Below are 22,106 nucleotides of genomic sequence, written 5' to 3'. Positions count from 1 at the left end.
TAAATGCAGAGAGTTAAATCTTTATTCTTTTTACTATATTTTAAATGTTTAGAGCATCTGTGTTTTCCTTTTATAAAACACATAAGTCATGTAAACATGATTATTTTAGTAACTGTGATATCTGTTTAATTATTCACCAAGAAAAGGGGCAGCACGGTGGCTCATGGTTAGCACCTGGGTTCGATTCCAACCTCGGGTGTCTGTGTGGAGTTTGCACGTTCTCCCTGCATCTGCGTGGATTTCCTCCGGGTGCTCCGGTTTCCTTCCACAATCACAAAAGATGTGCAGGTCAGCTGAATTGGCCATGCTAAATTGCCCATAGCGTTAGGTGCATTAGTCAGAGGGAAATGGATTTGGGTGGGTTACTCTTCAGAGGGTCGGTGTGGACTTGGTGGGCCAAAGGGCCTGTTTTCACACTGTAGGGAATCTAATCTAAAATGATGAACCATTTATTTTCTATAAGTTAAATTGCAAAATAAAGTTCTTGTCTTACAGTCTCTGGAAAGGACATTTGCAACTTTTCACTCAGGCTGTGTAACCCTGTGCTGGTTCTATAGCCCAACACCTCATCTTTCATTTTGTTAATCAAACCTCATGAATTCCACTGGACAGAATTATTTTACTAAGAAAAATAAAGTTGATTATTTGTAATCTGCAGAAAATCATCATTCTGCTTGTGACCTCTAAATGGTCTTCAGAATCACTTATTTTAAATCTAAAATTAATAAAAAATCTAGCCTGATTGACTCAGGACAGTTAACACACAGATTTGCATATCAATAATAGACTAATTTATTGTGATCCACGTGATATGCTCGTGTCCGGTAAAATAATACGCCCTTTGTCCACAAGCAACAGAGAATCCAGGAGTTTGTTTACCCAGTGAGTAGCTAGAATGCATAGTTGAGGCAAGTGACATTAATACATTTAGGGAAAGCTAGATGATTACAGGAAATCCCTGGGTTATGAATGAGTTCTGTTTTTAAGTCTGTTTGTAAGTCGAATTTGTATGTAAATCATAGAGTCATAGAGATGTACAGCACGGAAACAGACACTTTGGTCCAACTCGTCTATGCCGACTAGTTATCCCAACCTAATCTAGTCTCACTTGCCAGCACCCGGCCCATATCCCTGTAAACCCTTCCTATTCATATACCTATCTAGATGCTTTTTAAATGTTGCAATTGTACTGGCCTCCACCACTTCCTCTGGCAGCTCATTCCATACACATACCACCCTTTGTATGAAAACGTTGCCCCTTGGGTCTCTTTTATATCTTTCCCCTTTCACCCTAAACCTATAACCTCTAGTTCTGGCAACCCACCCCAGGAGCCAGAAGTTATGTATGGTTCACATCTAGCGTCAATTAATCAAATGTTTGTCTTAGTATATAGTATATATTTTAACATCTTAAATATAATAATACAGTAAAAATAATGAATGTAACTACAGTACAGTACAATATTTACAATTGAGAGAGAGAGAAAGAAAATGTGGTGTGTACATGCATATAAAAACATTGAAGAAACATTTCTTAAACTGTTTAGATAGAAAATAAAATCATTAAAGGTTAACACATTCTTTTTCCAATCAATGTCTTGCATACCATAGGGAGCGTTAATTAATAATTAAGATTACTTTATTAATTGGATGATGGGCCTGGTGCTGGAGAGGATGGGCCTGGTGCTGAGTCAGGGATTGATACTGTTACTGAAGAGTCAGGGTCTGATTCTGCTGCTGGAGAGTGGAGGTTTATTTCTGAAGTCAATTTCTTAAAGTAAACATTAAGAGTGGCTTGAACAGAGCTTTTCTTTTTCTCATTATAAATGGCCTTGCAGCAGCTGAGACCATTGGTAAATATCCGATAAATTTTGGTGAACCTCTCTGCATTAGGATCTTGCTCCTCTAACTTTGCCATCCCTGTTTCAATGAGATCAAAGGCTTCAGCTAACTCCTTTGTCAAATACCTATTGGGTTCTAGAGTTTCTAGGACCCGGCCTTCTTCCTCAAATGCTATCATCTGCTGCTCCAACTCCATAAGGTCCTCATTGGTCAGTTCTTTGGCATGGGATTCAAGCAAGTCTACGACATCATCTTCATTAATGTCTAACTGCAGTTGATTATTACCAATATCAGCCACAGCTTGCCTGGCTTCGGTGATGCCCTCAGGTGTGAACTCTTTAAAACCATCTGCGAATTGGGGACACAATCTGTTCCAAACGACAGCGTGACGTTGTTCTCCCTCGGGCTGACAAACCACTGAAAACATGCAGTGTCTTGAGCGTCGCACAAAGTAATCCGTTATTTCATTAGTACGAACCATTGTATGTAACCCTTCTTTTAGAATAATAGGTTTTACGGAGGTCAGTTCGATAAGTACGGGTGTTTGTAAGTCGGTCATTCGTAACCCGGGGAAAGCCTCTACCTGAACGAAATGGGAAGCCACTTTGATATAGTTAAAAGGATGGGAAAGGGGTTGGGAGGAACATAAACATTGATATAGGCTAATAAGCGCACATGATATTTTTCACTGTATTTCATACCACCTAAGCAAAATATTTTAGACAAGGGTGTTTTACATTCATTTACCATGCATTTGGATTTTACAAACAAGCGAGCGAGTCTCCCTTTGTTGTCTGTTCAGTGTCCTTTATGCATCAAACTGTGCTGTTGTTTCTGTTTTTCAGCTGCTCGCTCTCTGGTTTTGATCTTCATGGGAACCTGGAACTGTCAAAGCCAATGCTGTGGGGATTTCTTCTTCCAATTGCAATATTGCTACTATTTAATTTTGTCATGTTTGCTCTAGTGACAATGTTGGTGCTGTTCAACAAAGACCATGGTACTTGCAGGCAATGCAAGACATTATATATTAACTTGCTTTGAACTGATATGAAATTCAATTTTTCCAAACCCAACAATGCATTCCACATTCAAACAATCCTCTCTGATCAAAAAGATTGAACATATTAGCTCACTTCTGTCAGTATTAAAAGCATCATTTAGTGACTCAGAGATTCTGAGTTGATATTTAACTGCTTTTTAAGATCCTTCTTTGGCCTATGCACTTTAAAATTCAGCTGATCACTGATTCATCGTATGGAATGTAGATCTTTCAGTCAATAGCAGAGAACGTAGAAGTATTGCATCGTAATCTGTCCATGAATTTTGGTAACCAGTAATGTTTGTTTAGTTATGGTAAACAGTTAATTGCTTCCAAGTCAAATACACCCTTCATTTGATTCCAAATTTATTATAAATGTTTACAAATTATTATATATTAATTATTTTATTAAGAATTCTCACACTTTAAAATTGATACTTCATTAATTACTGTGTTCTTTTATAGTGCGAAACAGGCTACGTCAGCAAAGAAAATGGTGGGATCCTTATCAGTAGCTGTTGTGCTGTGTTTAACACGGAGTCTAGGTTATTTGATGCTTATAGAGCATGATGAAACACAAGCTGTATTTCTGCTCTTAATGCCAGTCAGGTTTGTAAATTTTTCTTCCAGAATCATCAACCACAAGATGCTGATGCTGGTAATGATATTGGACAAATATAAAATATTTCCACTTTTGACAGAATAATGAATAAAGTGTGGCTGATGGCAAATCCTAAGATTGTAAGTTATGTGCAGCTGCTTAAAGAAAATTTAGTTTCAGTGTGGAAGAAGAAATTGAGGCACTGTATTGAAAAAGTATATAAATGTAGTCTTTCGATTCCCTGTGAAAACCAATAAATTTTAAAAAAACATACCGAACAACCCAAATGGAGGAAATCAATGCATAACATTTTACTTTTATCATTTACTTGAACAATGAAACCAAAAGCAACATAATTACAGCATGACCTTACAGCTAAACTGTATTTAATAAAAATTAACTGAATTGTACTGGCTGTTAAAACAATGGTAGATCACATGGATTATTGGCAGTTCTACATATTGCCAATGCCACCATTGGGGATGAAGGGTTGGGGGAGGGAGGGGGTCTCTCTGCCATCTTAGTTGACCATTTTAGTGTTATCAATAGAAACTGGCAGTTCCTTTGAAAGATGTTGCACCATATTCTGCCACAAATTCCTTCAAAACACTATCTCCATTCAATATGTACAGTTCTTTTATTTTGAGGCTGTAGTCATCTTCCAACAGCAGCTTTACTCCACTTGAACTCCACAGGTCTACTTTCCTCCCAAAGGTGGATTTTCCAGATACTTTCCCAGTTATGCCCATATTTCTAACCATTTTGCCATGACGGACTTTTCTGAATAGCCTGTCCTGCCTTGCATACAACTGGAAATATCATTTCAAGGCTCCATCTTTCGTCTTCAATTTCCCCAGCACCATGAAGTCACAGCCAGTCCTAGAAAGTCTAATGGTAGAAGATGGTGGCAGGAAGGGCAGAAAATTGGGGGATTGGCACTGGCAATGACCTGCCACCTCAAAAATTTAGTTCCAGGTAAGTGAGACCCATGGTCGATTGCCTTGTCTTGACCTAATTTTATGGGTCTAAAATGGTCAATTAACAAACACTTCAGGGACTGTTCACACCACAGCCTGGATTAAAACTGTTCCCAGTTCATTGCCTGCCTGCCAGGTTTGGGGGGGGGGGGGGGGGGGGGGGGGGGGTGGTGGTTGTTGCTAAAATAAAATCCTGTGCCCTTGCCACTGAGCTTCCTGAATCCCCCTCTATTCATACCCCATCCCACAATTCCCATGAAAAGCCACTTACCTTGTTCAACGATATTGGTACAGCTGTGTAGCCAGTCACCTCCATGTTGATAGCAGTGCACCTACTCTCAGTGGCTGCCAACCTCTATCTGGTAAGCAGTGCCAAGCAGAGATCTTGACTAGCATCGTTATCCCAGGAAGTGATAACCCAAAAAAGCTTCGTTGTTGATGGTGCTACTGTATGTCCCGCATGTTTTGACACCCACTCCCACACTGAAGACAACTTTGAAAATTCTGGCTTAGTTTCTCTTTCAGTTAGAAAGTTTACCAACATCTGATGAAGAGGCAGTGCCCTGAAAGCTTGTGGTTTCAAATAAACCTGTTGGATCATAACCTGGTGTCATGTGGCTTTTGACCTTGTGTGGAAGTCTAGGATCACAGGGCATAATTTCAGAATAAGGGATGGCCATTTTAAGACAGAGATGAGGAGGAATTTCTTCTTTCAGAGGGTTGTTAATCTCTGGAATTCTGTACCACAGAGGGGTGTTCAGGCTAGTTCAGAAGTATATTCCAGGCTGAGATTGATGGTTAATCAGTAAGGGATTCAAGGGTTATAGGGAAAAGGCAGGATTATCAGATCAGCCATGCTTTCATTGAATGGTGCAGCAGACTTGATGCAGTGAATGATTCTGGTTCTGCTTCTGCTCCTACATCTTATGGACATGTGGTCTTTCTTCACAGTACCAGAAATCACGTCTGCTGGGTGATATACTCATCAAAGGTTAAATAGGGCAGAAGAATCACATTGGAGTTATATTGTAATGGAATACATTAACAAAGTCTAAGTGCAAAAGTTATTATTTGTTCTGCCAAATGGTTACAGCACTAATAAGACTATATTTATTGTCAAGTTACCTTTTACTTGAACCATTGCAGTTTTTATGATAATCATAACAGAGAATGCTGGAAATATTTAGCAGGTCAAACAGCATCCGGTTTAAATATATCACTCAGACTACTCAGAGGTCAATGCAGCACAACAAATATTAGAGTGAACATTGATTCTGACTCAATGACATGAAGGATCAAAAAGAAATAACCAAGTAGGAGACTTAAGAGGGAAATGTGTGTAGGGATAGCATGCCCACAACAGTAATACTCTTCTGCTTTTATGTCATAGAAATTGCATGGTTTGGAGATGCTTTTGAAGGAAGTCGAGTGCGTTTTTACAGTGAATTATATACACAGTAGCTGTTGCTGGCAGAGAAGTAGCTATTAAATTTATTGGTTAAAGTTTTGATAAATGGATCAGGATTGTCTAATTGATGATCACCTTATTGAGCATGATTACAATTTTGTCCATCTGAGTGAGTGCTGATCATTCTAACTTAATCCTGAATTGAAGTGTGTAGATGATGACTAGGCATTTGGGGATCAGGAAGCAAATCACTTATCACACAGTGCAGAATATTACAGCAGTCTGAGCACTGTGGGCTATGGTGAGATGTGTAGTACAGTTTGGTGAGATATTTGGTGGAGGCTATCTTGACATGTCCAGATCATCTTGCTGCGTCATTACTGTTTTTCTCAAGCGGCTGTGGCATGCTTTTATGCTAGACGAAAGCAAATTCACAATTGATGCTTATCATTGTTTGTTAAACACCTTGCTAACAGCCTAACTCATCATGTAAATATTCTGGTTGTGATCTTATCAAACTTCCCAAACAAATTGGTCTTCAGGAAGACTTGACATGGAAACCAGAGCAAGTTCTTGATGGATTCAACTTGCCACTTACTCCAAATGCCTTCCCTGTTGGACCAGTTCTGAAGAAGGAGGTCACTCGATCCAAAATGTTAACTCTGCTTTCTCTCCACAGATTCTGCTGGACCTGCTGAGCTTTTCCAGCAATTTCTGTTTTTGTCTCTGATTTACAGTAACCACAGTTCTTTTGATTTTTATTTAGCATTTTTCTTCACATTGCTTGTTACTTAAGCATTGTGACAGTTATATACCATTTGTGAATCTAAGCCTGGATGTTATCCAGGTTTTAGGCAAAAGTGAGGACTGCAGATGCTGGAGATCAGAGTGTAGACTAGAATGGTGCTGGAAAAGCACAGCAGGTCAGCAGCATCCAAGAAGCAGGAAAATTGACATTTCTGGCAAAAGCCCTTCATCATTTACCCTAGGATGGCATTTATCCTAGGATCCTATGGGAAGCTAGGGAGGAGATAGCAGAGCCATTGGCCTGGATTTTTATGTCGTCATTGTCAACGGGAATAGTACCAGAGGACTGGAGGATAGCGAATGTGGTCCCCTTGTTCAAGAAAGGGAGTAGAGATAGCCCTAGTAACTATAGGCCAGTGAGTCTGACTTCAGTGGTGGGCAAAGTCTTAGAGAGAATGGTAAGGGATAAGATTTATGAACATCTGGATAGGAATAACGTGATCAAGGATAGCCAGCATGGTTTTGTGAAGGGCAGGTCGTGCCTCACAAACCTTATTGAGTTCTTTGAGAAGGTGACTAAGGAAGTGGACGAGGGTAAAGCAGTAGATGTTGTGTATATGGATTTTAGTAAGGCGTTCGATAAGGTTCCCCATGGTAGGCTAATGCTAAAACTACGGAGGTATGGCATTGAGGATACATTAGAGGTTTGGATTAGGAATTGGCTGGCTGGAAGGAGACAGAGGGTAGTAGTTGATGGACTATGTTCATCTTGGAGTGCAGTTACTAGCGGTGTACCACAAGGATCTGTTTTGGGACCATTGCTTTTTGTTATCTTTATAAATGATCTAGAGGAAGGGCTTGAAAGCTGGGTAAGCAAGTTTGCGGATGACACAAAAGTCGGTGGAGTTGTGGATAGTGAGGAAGGAAGTGGTAGGTTACAGCGGGATATAGATAAGTTGCAGAGCTGGGCAGAAATGTGGCAAATGGAATTCAATGTAGCTAAGTGTGAAGTCATTCACTTTGGTAGGAGTAACAAGAAGATGGATTACTGGGCTAATGGTAGGCTACTTGGTAGTGTGGATGAGCAGAGGGATCTTGGTGTCCATGTACACAGATCTCTGAAAGTTGCCACCCAGGTAAATAGTGCTGTGAGGAAGGCATATGGTGTACTGGGCTTTATTGTTAGAGGAATTGAGTTCCGGAGTCTTGAGGTCATGTTGCAACTGTATAAGACCCTGGTGCGGCCTCATCTGGAGTATTGTGTGCAGTTTTGGTCGCCATACTATAGGAAGGATGTGGAGGCATTGGAACGAGTGCAGAGGAGGTTTACCAGGATGTTGCCTGGAATGGTAGGAAAATCTTATGAGGAAAGGCTGAGGCACTTGGGGCTGTTCTCATTGGAGAAGAGAAGGTTTAGGGGAGATTTGATAGAGGTGTATAAGATGATTAGGGGTTTAGATAGGGTCGACACTGAGAACCTTTTACCGCTAATGGAGTCAGGTGTTACTAAGGGACACAGCTTTAAATTAAGGGGTGGTAGGTATAGGACAGATGTTAGGGGTAGATTCTTTACACAGCGGGTTGTGAGTTCATGGAATGCCCTGCCAGTAGCAGTGGTGAACTCTCCTTCTTTATGGTCATTTAAGCGGGCATTGGATAGGCATTTGGAAGTTATTGGGCTAGTGTAGATTAGGTAGGATTCGGTCGGCGCAACATCGAGGGCCGAAGGGCCTGTACTGCGCTGTATCTTTCTATGTTCTATGTTCTATGTTCTGTCAGGAATGAAAGCCCTTTCATTCCTGATGAAGGGCTTTTGCCCGAAACGTCGATTTTCCTGCTCCCCGGATGCTGCCTGACCTACCTGGATACTCCCATCGTCCCTGCTTTGCCCTACCTGCCTTTTTACACCTTGCATCCTCAGTCACACTTTAAAGGCTCATATACTTCTATCTTATCTTGCTGCACAGATACAAAGTTAAGCATCTTATCATGGTTATTGATACTTCAAGGGAGTTGATATGTTACTGTACTGCATTGGTGCACTCCCTCGGGAAAGCTACTAAGTTGGCATAAATCCTGAGAAAGTTCCTTTATTTCACTCTTCTTTCATACATTTCCTTCCAATCCTTCAGGGTAACATTGCCTTGATGGGCTTGAAGATCTCTGTGACAGTCTTTAAACTGTGAGAGGAGCGCTTTATGAAGCTTTTCCCTTCAGACTACTGTGCTATGAGAGACAGTGAAAATGCAAATTGCCCATTGTACATCTTCCAGACTAGAATGTCACAGTATTCCCTTAACATTCCCTGATACATAGGAACAACATTTCCCTCCTGAGATCTGTAGAATCATCATTAATTCGATACTCTTCCATAAGGTAGGTGTTAGTGTCGAAGAATGTTAGAAGCCCAGGACCTGGCACACAACCTGGACTCTGCCTTTAGCCTCAGAATCCTCCACATTCACATGTAAATGCATGCTTGAGGTTTGAGGATCCCTGACATATAAGGCTATTTGCTATTAAATATTTGGTTGTTTGGAGAGATGAATGTTACTTCGAGATCACAATGTTCGACACACTTGGGAAACCTGAACAGGTTCCTCATCATTTACATAAGTATGAATAACCAGGTATCATTGTGAACATCATACTGCACCAGACACTGTAACAGTGCAAGTGAAAATATATTAACAAACATTATGGTTTATTTATAATGATATAGATCTGTGCCACCTATATTTCTTCATGAGTTTTTTTCTTCCGCTCCCTGCCATTATGTTTTGGTGCAGGCATAACATTGACTGGTAGGATGTAAGGAGCCTGCTCTGTGGCTGTCCGTGCAACAACCGGCATTGAAAGACTGCTGCAAGGACACTGGGTGCACAGATAGGTATGCAGCTCATGGATTGGACTGCGTTGCATCTCAGGCTGCCCAGTTGCTCTTTTTGTGCTTAGTGCCTATCTGTATGCTCACAGCATCCATGCCTTGCTTTACCATTTAACATGGGTAACCAGCCAGGCATCTGGGGACAGGTGGTGTTGCTGCTGTTGCTGTACCTGCACCATGTGCCAGCAGTCATGTTTCAAAGCCTTAGAGAATTAGCCCTCATCAAAGTCCATGGAGGACCCAACATAGTAAGTCAAGAGCATTCTCTAATACCTGTCAAGGGGACTGGGTGCAGTCAGGCCTCTGCTTGATCAGGAGCTATGTGCCCGTGTAGTACAGGAGTGAATCCCGGTCAGTTATGTAGCTCTGTAGTGACATGGCAAAAGAGTTGGTAGGGGATAAGAAGATAGTAAGTTGGTGGGTGAGATTGTGCTAGGGCTTTCACAGTTGGACGGATGTATAGCTGCCAGAGATTTGAGGGTTTCTTGTCTGGGATAAATCCAGCTAGAATGCTCAAAGTGATGGTCCATGGTCAGTCTGTCTTATCCATCCATAGAAACTAAGGAAAAAGAGAGAGGAGAAACAAGGAGGGACCATTAGTATCGGAAGAAGATTTGGCAAGTTATTCTTGGGACTAAGGATCTGCTGTTCTGAAGAAGGACCACTGGACCCGAAACTTGAACTCTGCTTTCTCTCCACTCAGACCTAAGCTCCGCAGTCCTGCCACATTCAGTCATGAATGGTGATGGACGATTAAACAAATCACTAGAGGAGGAAGCTCCACAAATATTCCTCAATAATGGAAGCGCCCAGCACATCAGTGCAAAAGATAAAGCTGAAGATTTTTCAGCAATCTTCAGCCAGAAGTGCTGACTGGATAATCCATCTCGACCTCCTCCAGTGGACCCCAGCATTACAGATACCAGTCTTCAGCCAATTCAATTCACTCCATGTGATATCAAGACAAGGTTGGAAGCACTGAATACTGCAAAGGCTACAGACCCTGTTAACATTCCAGCAATAGTTCTGAGATTTTTGCTCCAAAACTTGCCCCTGCCCTAGCCAATCTTTTCCGGTAAAGTTACGACACTGGCATCTACCCAACAATGTGGAAAATTCCTCAAATATGTCCTCTACGTAAAAAAAAGGACTAATCCAACCCAGCCCATTCCTGCCCCATCAGTCTACTGTCAATCATCAGTAAAATGGTGGAAGATGTCATCAACAGTGCTATCAAGCAGCACCTGCTCAGCTATAATCTGCTCAGCAATGCCCAGTTTATGTTCTGCCAGGGCTACTCAGTTCCTGAGTAAAAAATGAGGTCTGCAGATGCTGGAGATCACAGCTGCAAATGTGTTGCTGGTCAAAGCACAGCAGGTTAGGCAGCATCTCAGGAATAGAGAATTCGACGTTTCGAGCATAAGCCCTTCATCAGGAATAAGTAGTAGTTATTCCTGATGAAGGGCTTATGCTCGAAACGTCGAATTCTCTATTCCTGAGATGCTGCCTAACCTACTCAGTTCCTGATCCCATTACAGAGTGATTTCCAGAGATGGGGTCAGAGTGACAGCACTTGACATCAAGGCTACATTCAACAAAGTGTGGCATCACGGAGCCATAGCAAAACTGGAATCAATGGATATCAGGAGTAAACTCTCTGGTGGTTAGAGTAATACCTGACACATAGGAAGATAGTCATGGTTGTTGGAGGTCAGTCAGCTCAGCTCCAGGACATCGCTACAGGAATTCCTCAGGGTAATGTCCTAGGCCCAACCATCTTCAGCTGTCTCATCAATGACCTTCCCTCCATCATAAGGTCAGAAGTGGGAATGTTCGCTGATGATTGCACAATGTTCAGCACCATTTGTAGCTCCTCAGACACTCAAAGAGTCCATATCCAAATGTATAAGATCTGGACAATATCCAGGCTTGGCTGGCAAATGGCAAGCAACATTCACATCACACAAATACCATGCTATGACAGTCAAGAGACAGTCTAACTACTACCCCTTGACATTCAATGGTGTTACCATCACTGAATCCCCCACTATCAACATCCTGGGAGTTATCATTGGTCAGAAATTCAACCGGACTCACCATATAAACGTAGTGGCTAAAAGAGCAGGTCAGAGCCCAGGAATACTGCAGTGAATAACTCACCTCCTGACTCCCCAAAGCCTTTCCACCATCTACAAAACACAAATAATGAGTGTGATAGAATACTCCCCATATGCCCAGATGAGTGCATCCTCAGTAACACTCAGGAAGCTGAACACCATCCAGAACAAAGCAGCCTGCTTGATTGGCAATGCATCTACAAGTGTCCACGCACCCCACCACTGACACTTAGTAGCAGCAGTGTGTACTATCTACAAGAAGCACTGCAGAAATTCATCAAAGATCCTCAGTCAGCACTCTCCACACCCATGACCACCCATCTAGAAAGCCAAGGGCAGCAAAAATAGGGGACCATCACCATCTTTAAGTTCTCCTTCAAGCCCCTCACTATCCTGACTTGGAAATATATCACTGTTCCTTCAATGTTGCTGGGTCAAAATCCTGGAATTCCCTCCCTAATTGCATTGTGGGTCAAACCACAGCAGGTGGACTGCAGCAGTTTAAATAGGCAGCTCACAATGAACCTTCTCAAGGGTAACTTTCTGCTGAAATGAGACATGGAAATGGAGTCCAAGGATGAGAGGTTGGCTTCCGTGCTGGTCGGTGCTATGCACAGACTCTTCTGTAGTTTCTTATGGTCCTGGGAAGAGCAGTTGCCCTACCAGGCCATTATGCACCTGGACAGTATGCTTCGTATGGTACATCTGTAAACGTTGGTGAGGTGCCTTATGGACACGTCAAATTTCCTGATTCACTTGAGGATGAAGAGGTATTGATGTGCCTTCTTGACCGTCCAATCCTTGTGGGAAAACGTCACTCCTAGGAACTTAAAGCTCTCAACCCTCTCAACCTCTGCTCTGTTGATGAAGATGTGGGTATGTTCTCCTTTCTTTCTGAAGTCAATGATCAGTTCTTTTGTTTTGTCTGATGCAGCTTCTGGGTCATGAGGGCAATTGCATTCCATATTCCTGTCTGTTGCTCCTGTTCCTCCCTGAGCATGTGGACAAATTCTCTGATTACCCCCACCACTGGGTCCTCTCATGCCTGGGCTAGATGCCTGGTCTCCGGCAGATGTCCGAGTACCAGCGACCTGGGTGCTTCCTCCTCAGCCAGCTGCAGAGCTACCACAATAAGGTGCTCACCAGATTCTCTCAGCCTAATGTTCTTACCAAGGTGTCAGCATCCAAGCTTGTTGGAGGTGCAGGAAGCAGCTTTGCCAATGATTCCTCTGAGGCCTCAGTCCTTCCATCCTGAGGCTTCTGGGAAGACCGCTGTTTCATTGTGGAGATGCTGGATATGCTGATTGCTCTTTTTTGACTTGAAAGTACTAAGTCATTGCAGTCAATAGTTAGAACTGGCATGTAATGAATGGCAATGGCACTGACCTGAATGTGAGGAGTGGCACTTACTTGCTTGGCAGGTTATGGATGTTTTGGCATCCTCAAGGATCATTTTCCATCTTCTCCTACAAGGGCAGCGACTGTCTCCTTGTATGGGGTGAAGAACCTAATGTCCCACCTGTATGGGCTCTCTCTGCCCTGTTATTAGCTGCCTTCTATGTAATGAGAAAAAGGAATGAATGGTATGAGATGAAAGTGGGTGGCACAGCTATAGCACTGGTGCAGATGCAGGAATTTTGCTGATATGTTCTCAGGGAGTGAGTGGTCAGCACTGAAAGCATGCGGTGGTAAGTAATATGGGCGATTGGGATGGGGGGAAGCAAGGAAGATATTGAAGGCAATGGTGGAAGTGGCAGCTCATGAGCCTTGGTGGGAGTTGGTGCAGTAGCAGAGATAGAGTGAGTGTGAGATCTCAGAAAGACATTGCGGTACTTACTGAGGTGGATCAGGCCTGGTTACTGACCTTCTTACGCCACAGCTGGCTATTCTTCCACACATTGGAGACAGTACAGATCTGGCTGGCAGCATTGGCGCAGGCTGCTGTGGTCAGGTGGCATAGCTTCCTCTGCCGGTCTTGTAGAAAGAGGGTTCTCCTTTGCCCCACATCTTGACCAGGACCTACAGGCTGAAGAATCTTTGTGCCATCTTTCCTTTCTTTGACATCTTCTGCAAACATGCTTGACCAAGAAAAGCAGCTTTGGAATGTTCGCACCTGTCCAGGCACATTGCAACCTTTTAAAGATGCTGTGGGTGTAAGAGATGGCAGTCTATGGGGAATATCAACTGAGTAGTGGTTAGATCATGCTGGAATTGAATGAAAGGATGCCATCAGGACAGGGTAGTTAATGAGGAGAATTTGGTAAAATACAGCGAGGAAACTTGCTAGGCCTTGTGGCGAAGAATCTTTGCAATTCTTATGTAATTCATACTTAGATAAATATTGTAAAGTTCAGCACAGGTTCTTGAAAATGGGAAGGTCCTGACAGGGACAGGCACATCACTCTATGCAAATTTACTATGTAATATGGTCAACAGATTGCTTGCATAAGCAATCATCATCATGGAATCCCTACAGTGTAAAAGCAGACCATTCAGCCCACTGAGTCCACACCAAACCTCCAAAGACCATCCAAATCAGACCTTCCTCCCCACTCTATCCTTTCAAAGATAGGTTAAAGAGAGTACAGGACAGGCATGTCCTGTTGAAGGCAAAGGATAGGGAAGACAAGATTCGTGAACCGTGGAATACAGGAGAAATCGTACAACTAGCCAAGAGGAAAAGGGAAGCGTACATAAGGTCCAGGCAGCTAAGCACAAGATGGGCCCTGGAGGAATATCTGAAGAGTAGGACCGGTCTTAAACAAGGAATCAAGCGGGCTAAAAGAGGTCATGAAGTAGCTTTAGCGAGCAGAATTAAGGAGAATCCCAAAGCATTTTATTTCTATATAAGAAGCAAGCGGGTAACTAGAGAAAGGATTGGTCCACTAAAGGATAATAAAGGAAGGCTCTGTGCCGAACCTGACAGAATGGGTGAGATTCTGAATGATTACTTTGCATCAGTGTTCACTGAGGAGAGGAATATGATGAATGTTGAGATTAGAGACAGAAGTTTGATTAGTCTGTATCACGTTGACTAAAGTAGGGAAAATGTGTTGGGTAGGCTAGAAGTTATTAAGGTGGACAAATCCCCAGGACCGGATGGGATCTATCCCAGGTTGCTGAGGGAGGCGAGAGAGGAAATAGCTGGGGCCCTGACAGATATCCTTGTGGTATCTTTAAATACAGGTAAGGTGCCGGAGGACTGGAAGGTTGCTCATGTTGTCCCTCTGTACAAGAAGGGTAGTAGGGATATTCAGGGTAACTACAGACCAGTGAGCCTGACGTCAGTGGTGGGAAGTTGCTGGAGAAGCTACTGAGGGATAGGATCTACTTATATTCAGAAAAGAATGGCCTTATCGGTGATAGGCAGCATGGTTTTGTGCAGGGGAGATTGTGCCTTACCAACTTAATAGAGCTCTTTGAGGAAGTGACCAAGTTGATAGATGAAGGAAGGGCTGTTGATGTCATAAACATGGACTTTAGTAAGGCATTTCATAAGGTTCCCCATGGTAAACTAATGGAGAAAGTGAAGTCACATGGTGTGCAGGCTGTTCTAGCGAGGTGGATAAAGAACTGGTTGAGCAACAGGAGACAGAGAGTAGTAGTTGAAAGGAGTTTCTCGAAATGGAGAAAAGTGACCAGCGGTGTTCCACAGGGGTCAGTGCTAGGGCCACTGTTGTTTGTGATATACAGAGGAGCCTTGATTATCCAAATACCAATTATCTGAAAATCTGAATATCCGAAGGAGATCTCGAGGTCCTGATGGAAACATTACATCAAAGACGTGTTTCCAACAGTGATTGCATCTTTTGTTTACAGTGATTAAACAGGCACCGTCTCCAAATGACTGACTACTCCCCCTCTCTCTCCCCACACTTCCCTGGAGTTCTACAGAGGGGTGTACCCAAACCTCCCCCCTGCCCCACCACTTCCTCAGATAATCTCTCTAACCGTCTTGTACAGGGCAAAAATGGAACCTGTCAAAAAGTTGCAGTAAAAAGTTATGGTTGTGTGTGTGCATGCTATTTGGAGACTTAGCCCACAAAGGCTACTGCAGCAGTCTTTCTGTTAGTGTCCAATCCAGCTGCTCTGGAGAGGGGACAGATGTGTATGGGGTTGGGGGGTGTGTGGGGGGTGTGCGGCGGGGGTGTTGCATGGGGTGGGAGGGTGTTGGACGAGGTTTGTGGTGGGGGGTGTTGGATGGGGTTTGGTGTGAGGGGGCTGTTGGATAGGATTTGATGCGAGGGGGGTGTTGCATTGGGTTGGGGGCAGGTGGCGCTGTTGGTGGTGGTGGGGAGATGATTGCACAGGGTTGGGCAGGGGTTGGTGTTGGGGCGGTGGGGTGTGGTTGGGGGCGGAGGGGAGGTGTTGCACAGGGTTGGGGGCAGGATCGGTATTGGGGTGGTGGGGTGGTGTTGCACAGGGTTGGGGGCAGGGGGCAGTGTTGGGGTGGTGGAGTGGTGTTGGAGGCGGTGGGTGGTGTTGGGGGCAGAGGAGGTGTTGGGGGCAGGGGTTAGTGTTGGGGCGGTGGGGTGGTGTTGGGGGCGGGGTGAGGTGTTGCATAGGGTTGGGGGCGGGGGTTGGTGTTGGGGGCAGTGGAGTGGTGTTGGGGGCGGGGGAGGTGTTGCACCGGGTTGGGGGCAGGGGTTGATGTTGAGTGCGAGGGACGGTGTTGGGGGCAGAGTAAGGTGTTGCACAGGATTGGGGGCAGGGGTCGGTGTTGGAGGAGTTGTGTTGGTGTTGAGGGCAGGGAGGTGTTGCACAGGTTTCGGGGCAGGGGTTGATGTTGGGGGAGTTAGGGTGGTGCTGAGGGCAGGGGCGTGTTGCACAGGTTGGGGCAGGGGTCAGTGTTCGGGGAGTTGGGGTGGTGTTGGGGGCGGGAGGTGGTGTTGCACATGGTTGGGGGTGGGGGTGGTGTTGGGGATGGGGGTGTTGCACAGGGTTGGGGGCAAGGGGTTGGTATTGGGGGCGATGGGGTGGTGTTGCACAGGGTTGGGGGCGGGAGTTGGTGTTGGGGACGGGGGTCGGCGTTGGGGGCAGGGTGAGGTGTTACACAAGGTTGGGGGCAGAGGGAGATATTGGGGCAGGGGGAGGTATTGCAGAGGTTTGGGGGAGGGGGGCAGTGTTTGGGGTGGGGGTGGTGTTGCATAGTGTTTGGGGCAGGGGAGGTGTTGCCCAGGGTTGGGGGCAGGGGGGGCGGTGGGGTGGTGTTGGGGGTGGGGGGAGTTGTTGCACAGGATTGGGGGTGGGGGTCGGTGTTGCACAGGGTTGGGGGTGGGGGAGTTGTTGGGGGCGGGGGCAGTGTTGGGGTGGGGGGAGGTGTTGCACAGGGTTGGGGGTGGGGGACTGTGTTGAGGCAGGGGGAGATGTTCAACAGGTTTGGGGTGGGGGTTGTGTTGGGGGCGGGGCAGTGATGGGGCGGGGGGAGGTGTTGGGGCGGGGCAGTGTTGCGGGCGGGGGGAGGTGTTGCAAAGGGTTGGGAGCAGTGGTCGGTGTTGGTGGCAGGCAGAGGTATTGCACGGGGTTGGGCGCGGTGACCGGTGTTGAGGGTGGGGGTGGTGTTGGGGTGGGGAGTGGTGTTGCACAGGGTTGGGGAGGGGGTCGGTGTTAGTTGGGGTTGGGAGCGGGGTACGGTGTTGGGGGTGGGGGAGATGTTGCACAGGGTCAGGGGCAGTGTTGGGGCAGGGGGAGGTGTTGCACAGGGTTGGGTGTGGGGGGCTGTGTTGGGGGTGATGAGTGGTGTTGTGGCAGGCAGAGGTATTGCACAGGGTTGGGGGCAGAGGTTGGTGTTGGGGGAGTTGGGGGAGTTGGGGTGGTGTTAGGGGCAGGGGGTGTTGCATAGGGTTGGGGGCAGTGGGATGGTGTTGCATAGGATTGGGGCAGGGAGCGGTGTTGGGGGCGGGGGAAGGTGTTGGTGGCATGGGGGAGGTTTGCACAGGGTTGGGGGCAGGGGTCAGTGTTCGGGGAGTTGGGGTGGTGTTGGGGGCGGGGGGCAGTGTTGGGGGCGGGGTGAGGTGTTACACAGGGTTGGGGCAGGGAGCGGTGTTGGGGGCGGGGGAAGGTGTTGGTGGCATGGGGGAGGTTTGCACAGGGTTGGGGGCAGGGGTCAGTGTTCGGGGAGTTGGGGTGGTGTTGGGGGCGGGGGAGGTGTTGCATAGGGTTGGGGGTGGGGGTTGGTGTTGGGGGCGATGGGGTGGTGTTGCACAGGGTTGGGGGCGGGAGTTGGTGTTGGGGGCGGGGGGGCGGTGTTGGGGGCAGGGTGAGGTGTTGCACAAGGTTGGGGCAGGGGGCGGTGTTGGGGGCATGGGGAGGTGTTGGGGGCAGGGGGAGGTATTGCGAGGGTTGGGGGCGGGGACGGTGTTTGGGGTGGGGGGAGGTGTTGCATAGTGTTGGGGGCGGGGAGAGGTGTTGCACAGGGTTGGGAAGGGGGTCGGTGTTAGTCGGGGTTGGGGCGGGGTACTATGTTGGGGCGGGGAAGATGTTGCACAGGGTCAGGGCAGTGTTGGGGCGGGGGGGACGTGTTGCACAGAATTGGGGGTGGGGGCTGTGTTGAGGGCGATGGGTGGTGTTGGTGGTGGGCAGAGGTATTGCATAGGGTTGGGGCATGGTGAGGTGTTGGGGGTGTGGGTGGTGTTGGGACAGGGGGAGGTGTTGCACAGGTTTGGGGCGGGGGAGCCGTGTTGGGGGCGGTGGGTGGTGTTGGGGCGGGTGGGTAGTATTGCACAGGGTTGGGGGCAGGGGGAGGTGTTGGGGGTGGGGGCGGTGTTGGGGGCGGGGGGAGGTGTTGCACAAGGTTGGGGGCAGTGGGCGGTGTTGGTGGTGGGTGGAAGTATTGCACGGGGTTGGGGGCGGGTGGAGGTTTTGCATGGGGGTGGGGCGCGGTGTTGGGGGCGAGCCCTCGCGCACTGTGTGCTACTGCTAGTCTCCTGAATGAGGAGCAGACTTTAAAAACTCCGAGCCCCAGAGGAAAGGCATTTAATCGATTAACCGATAGATCGATTATCCGAACGAAATAGTGCCCGCCCATCATGTTCAGATAATCGAGGTTCCCCTGTACATAAATGATTTGGAAGAGGGCACTGTTGGTATGATCAGCAAGTTTGCAGATGACACTAAGTTTGGTGTAGTAGCAGAAAGCATAAAGGACTGTCAGATGATACAGGAGAATATAGATAGACTGGAGAGTTGGGCGGAAAAGTGGCAGATGGAGTTCAATCCAGAGAAATGTGAGGTGATGCATTTAAGCAAGTTTAATTCTAGAGCGAATTATACAATAAATGGAAGATCCTTGAGAAAAGTTGATGAGCAGAAAGATCTGGGAGTGCAGGTCCATTGTACCTTGAAGGTTACTGCACAAATGGAGTACAAGTGGCCAAGAAGGCATATGGTATGCTTGCCCCCATTGGACAGGGTATTGAATATAAAAGCTGGTAGGTCATGTTAAAATTGTACAAGACATTGGTTCGGCCGCATTTAGAATACAGTGTACGGTCCTGGTCGCCACATTACCAAAGGATGTGGACACTTTGGAGAGGGTGCAGAGAAGGTTTATAAGGATATTGCCTGATATGGAAGGTGCTAGCTATGAAGACAGGTTGAGTAGGTTAGGTTTGTTTTCATTAGATAAAAGGAGATTGAGGGGGGACCTGATTGAGGTTTACAAAATTATGAAGGGTGTAGACAGGGTGGATAGAGATAAGTTTTCCCCAGAGTGAAGGATTCAACAACGAGAGGTCACGCTTTCGAGGTGAGAGGTGAAAAGTTTAAGGGGATTACAGGCGACAACTACTTCACACAGAGGATGGTGGGTGACTGGAACACGTTGCCAGCAGAGGTGGTAGAGGCAGGCACGGTAGATTAATTTAAGATGGACAGATGCATGAGTAGGTGGGGAGCAGAGGGGTACAGATGCTTAGGAATTGGACAACAGGTTTAGACAGTAGATTTGGATCGGCTCAGGCTTAGAGGGCTGAAGGGCCCGTTCCTGGGCTGTAAACTTTTTTTGTTCTATCCTTGTAACACTGCATTTCCCATGGTCAATCACCTAACCTGCACACTTTTGGACTGTGGGAGGAAACTGGGGCACCTGGAGGAATACAATGCAAACACAGGGTGAAGGGTGAAATCAAATCTGGGTGCCTGGTGCTGTGAGACAGCAGAGCTAACCACTGAGCCGAGAGTATGTTGCTGGAAAAGCACAGCAGGTCAGGCAGCATCCGAGAAGCAGGAAAATCAATGTTTCTGGCCGGACCTCTTCATCAGGAATCTTCGGGCTCTGGCCTGAAACGTCGATTTTCTTGTTCCTCGGATGCTACCTGACCTTCTATGCTTTTCCTGCAACATACTCTTAACTCTGATCTTCAGCATCTGCAGACCTCACTTTGTCCTAAACACTGAGCCATCACGCCACCCCATGCATAATGAGAAACACGTAGTTTCATGAGGCAACTTAACCCTGTACCAAGGCAAATTATGCCATAAAATTTGCACGCTGTCACTTTTAACTTTAACTGGGAGAATCTTGATCAATATTCTTTTCTTAGATTCATGGTAAAAAATTCTGAAATGCTACTTAAACACAGGGGTGGGTAAAGAAGACCTTGGTTCAAGAAATCATCAAAATGTTTTGTATTTTCTTCACTGTTGTACGGTCATTAAGTGACTACATATGATTTATGTGGAAATGAAGCCGGTTGACAATATAGAATCATAGAGATGTACAACATGGAAACTGACTATTCGGTTCAACTCGTCCATGCCAACCAGATATTCTACATTAATCTACTCCCATTTCCCAGCATTTGGCCCATATCCCTCTAAACTCTTCCTATTCATAAACCCATCCATTTGCCTTTTAAATATTGCAATTGTACTAGGCTCCACCACTTTCTCTGGCAGCTCATTCCATACACGCACCAACGTCTACATAAAAAAGCTGCCCCTCGGGTCTCTTTCCCTACTCATCCTAAATCTATGCCCTCTAGTTTTGAACTCTTCTATCCTGCCCTGTTTCTCTTGAAAAGGGATGTATAAACCCTCCTGGGATGTGGCCTCCTCTATATTGGGGAGACAGGCGCCTACTTGCAGAACATTTCAGAGAACACCTTTGGGACACCCGGACCAACCAACCCAACCACCCCGTGGATCAACACTTCAACTCCCCCTCCCACTCCATCAAGGACATGCAGGTCCTTGAACTCCTCCATCGCCTCACCATAGCTACACGACGTCTGGAGGAAGAGCGCCTCATCTTCCGCCTAGGAACCCTCCAACCACAAGGGATGAACTCAGATTTCTTCAGTTTCCTCATTTCCCCTCCCCCCCACCCTGTCTCAGTCTGAACCCTTGAACTCAGCACCACCTTCCTAACATGCAATCTTCTTCCTGACCTCTCCGCTGCCCCACGCCCACTCCGGCTATCACCCTCACCTTAACCTCCTTCCACGTATCGCATTTCCAATGCCCCTCCCCCAAGTCCCTCCTCCCTACCTTTTATCTTGGCCTGCTTGGCACACTCTCTTCATTCCTGAAGAAGGGCTCATGCCTGAAATGTCGATTCTCCTGCTCCTCGGATGTTGCCTGCCCTGCTGCAGTTTTCCAGCAACACATTTTCAGTTTTAATCAATAGTAGACAGGTTTACTTCAGCCCCAGACAATACCATAATAGTTTAACCAGTTGGCCCACTTCAAAGATGTTGTTGCAGTAATGGAGGTATCTGTTAAACTGTTGAAAATGTGTTGCTAGTCAAAGCACAGCAGGTCAGGCAGCATCCAAGGAACAGGAAATTCAACGTTTCGGGCCAGAGCCCTTCATCAGGATGAAGGGCTCTGGCCCGAAACGTCGAATTTCCTGTTCCTTGGATGCTGCCTCACCTGCTATGCTTTGACCAGCAACACATTTTCAGCTCTGATCTCCAGCATCTGCAGACCTCACTTTTTATTCTGTTAAACTGTTCCTTCCATTTTGATAAATTAATTAGAATTAAACTAAAAACTGACAAAAATTCTATTTTTTTCTACTCCAGAAATCTGTGCATGGATCAAATTAGCTCATGAATAATTTCTGACTTTTACAGCTAATGGAAATAGGTTGAAGAAACACCCTAACCTAGTCTACTTAGCATTTGATGAACTTGTTTGTTTTCAGATCAAGAGCACTATGGGGCTGTCTCTCCATTGTATGATCTACAGGGTCGCATTTCAAACTATCTATGCCCTTACGAATGTCGGAATATGATAAGAGCATTGGGCAAGTGGACATCTTGGTTTTGCTGACTTTTCATTAAATGTTCTAGAGCCCTGACAACTTCCTAAAATAAATTCAAATGACTAGTGTTCACTTATTCCCTCTGTGTCAAGTGTAAACTGGGCTTAGAAGTAGAAACTGTGTCCTTCTGTCTGTAAACACATCACATTACTTTGCATGTAGCGTACCTGTGTTCCGTAGCTCAAGATATCTCCAAGGATGTTGGTAATGATACCTGCATA

This window comes from Hemiscyllium ocellatum, chromosome 12, assembly GCF_020745735.1.
Source record: "Hemiscyllium ocellatum isolate sHemOce1 chromosome 12, sHemOce1.pat.X.cur, whole genome shotgun sequence".
NCBI lineage: Eukaryota > Metazoa > Chordata > Chondrichthyes > Orectolobiformes > Hemiscylliidae > Hemiscyllium > Hemiscyllium ocellatum.
This window is presented reverse-complemented; position numbering follows the sequence as displayed.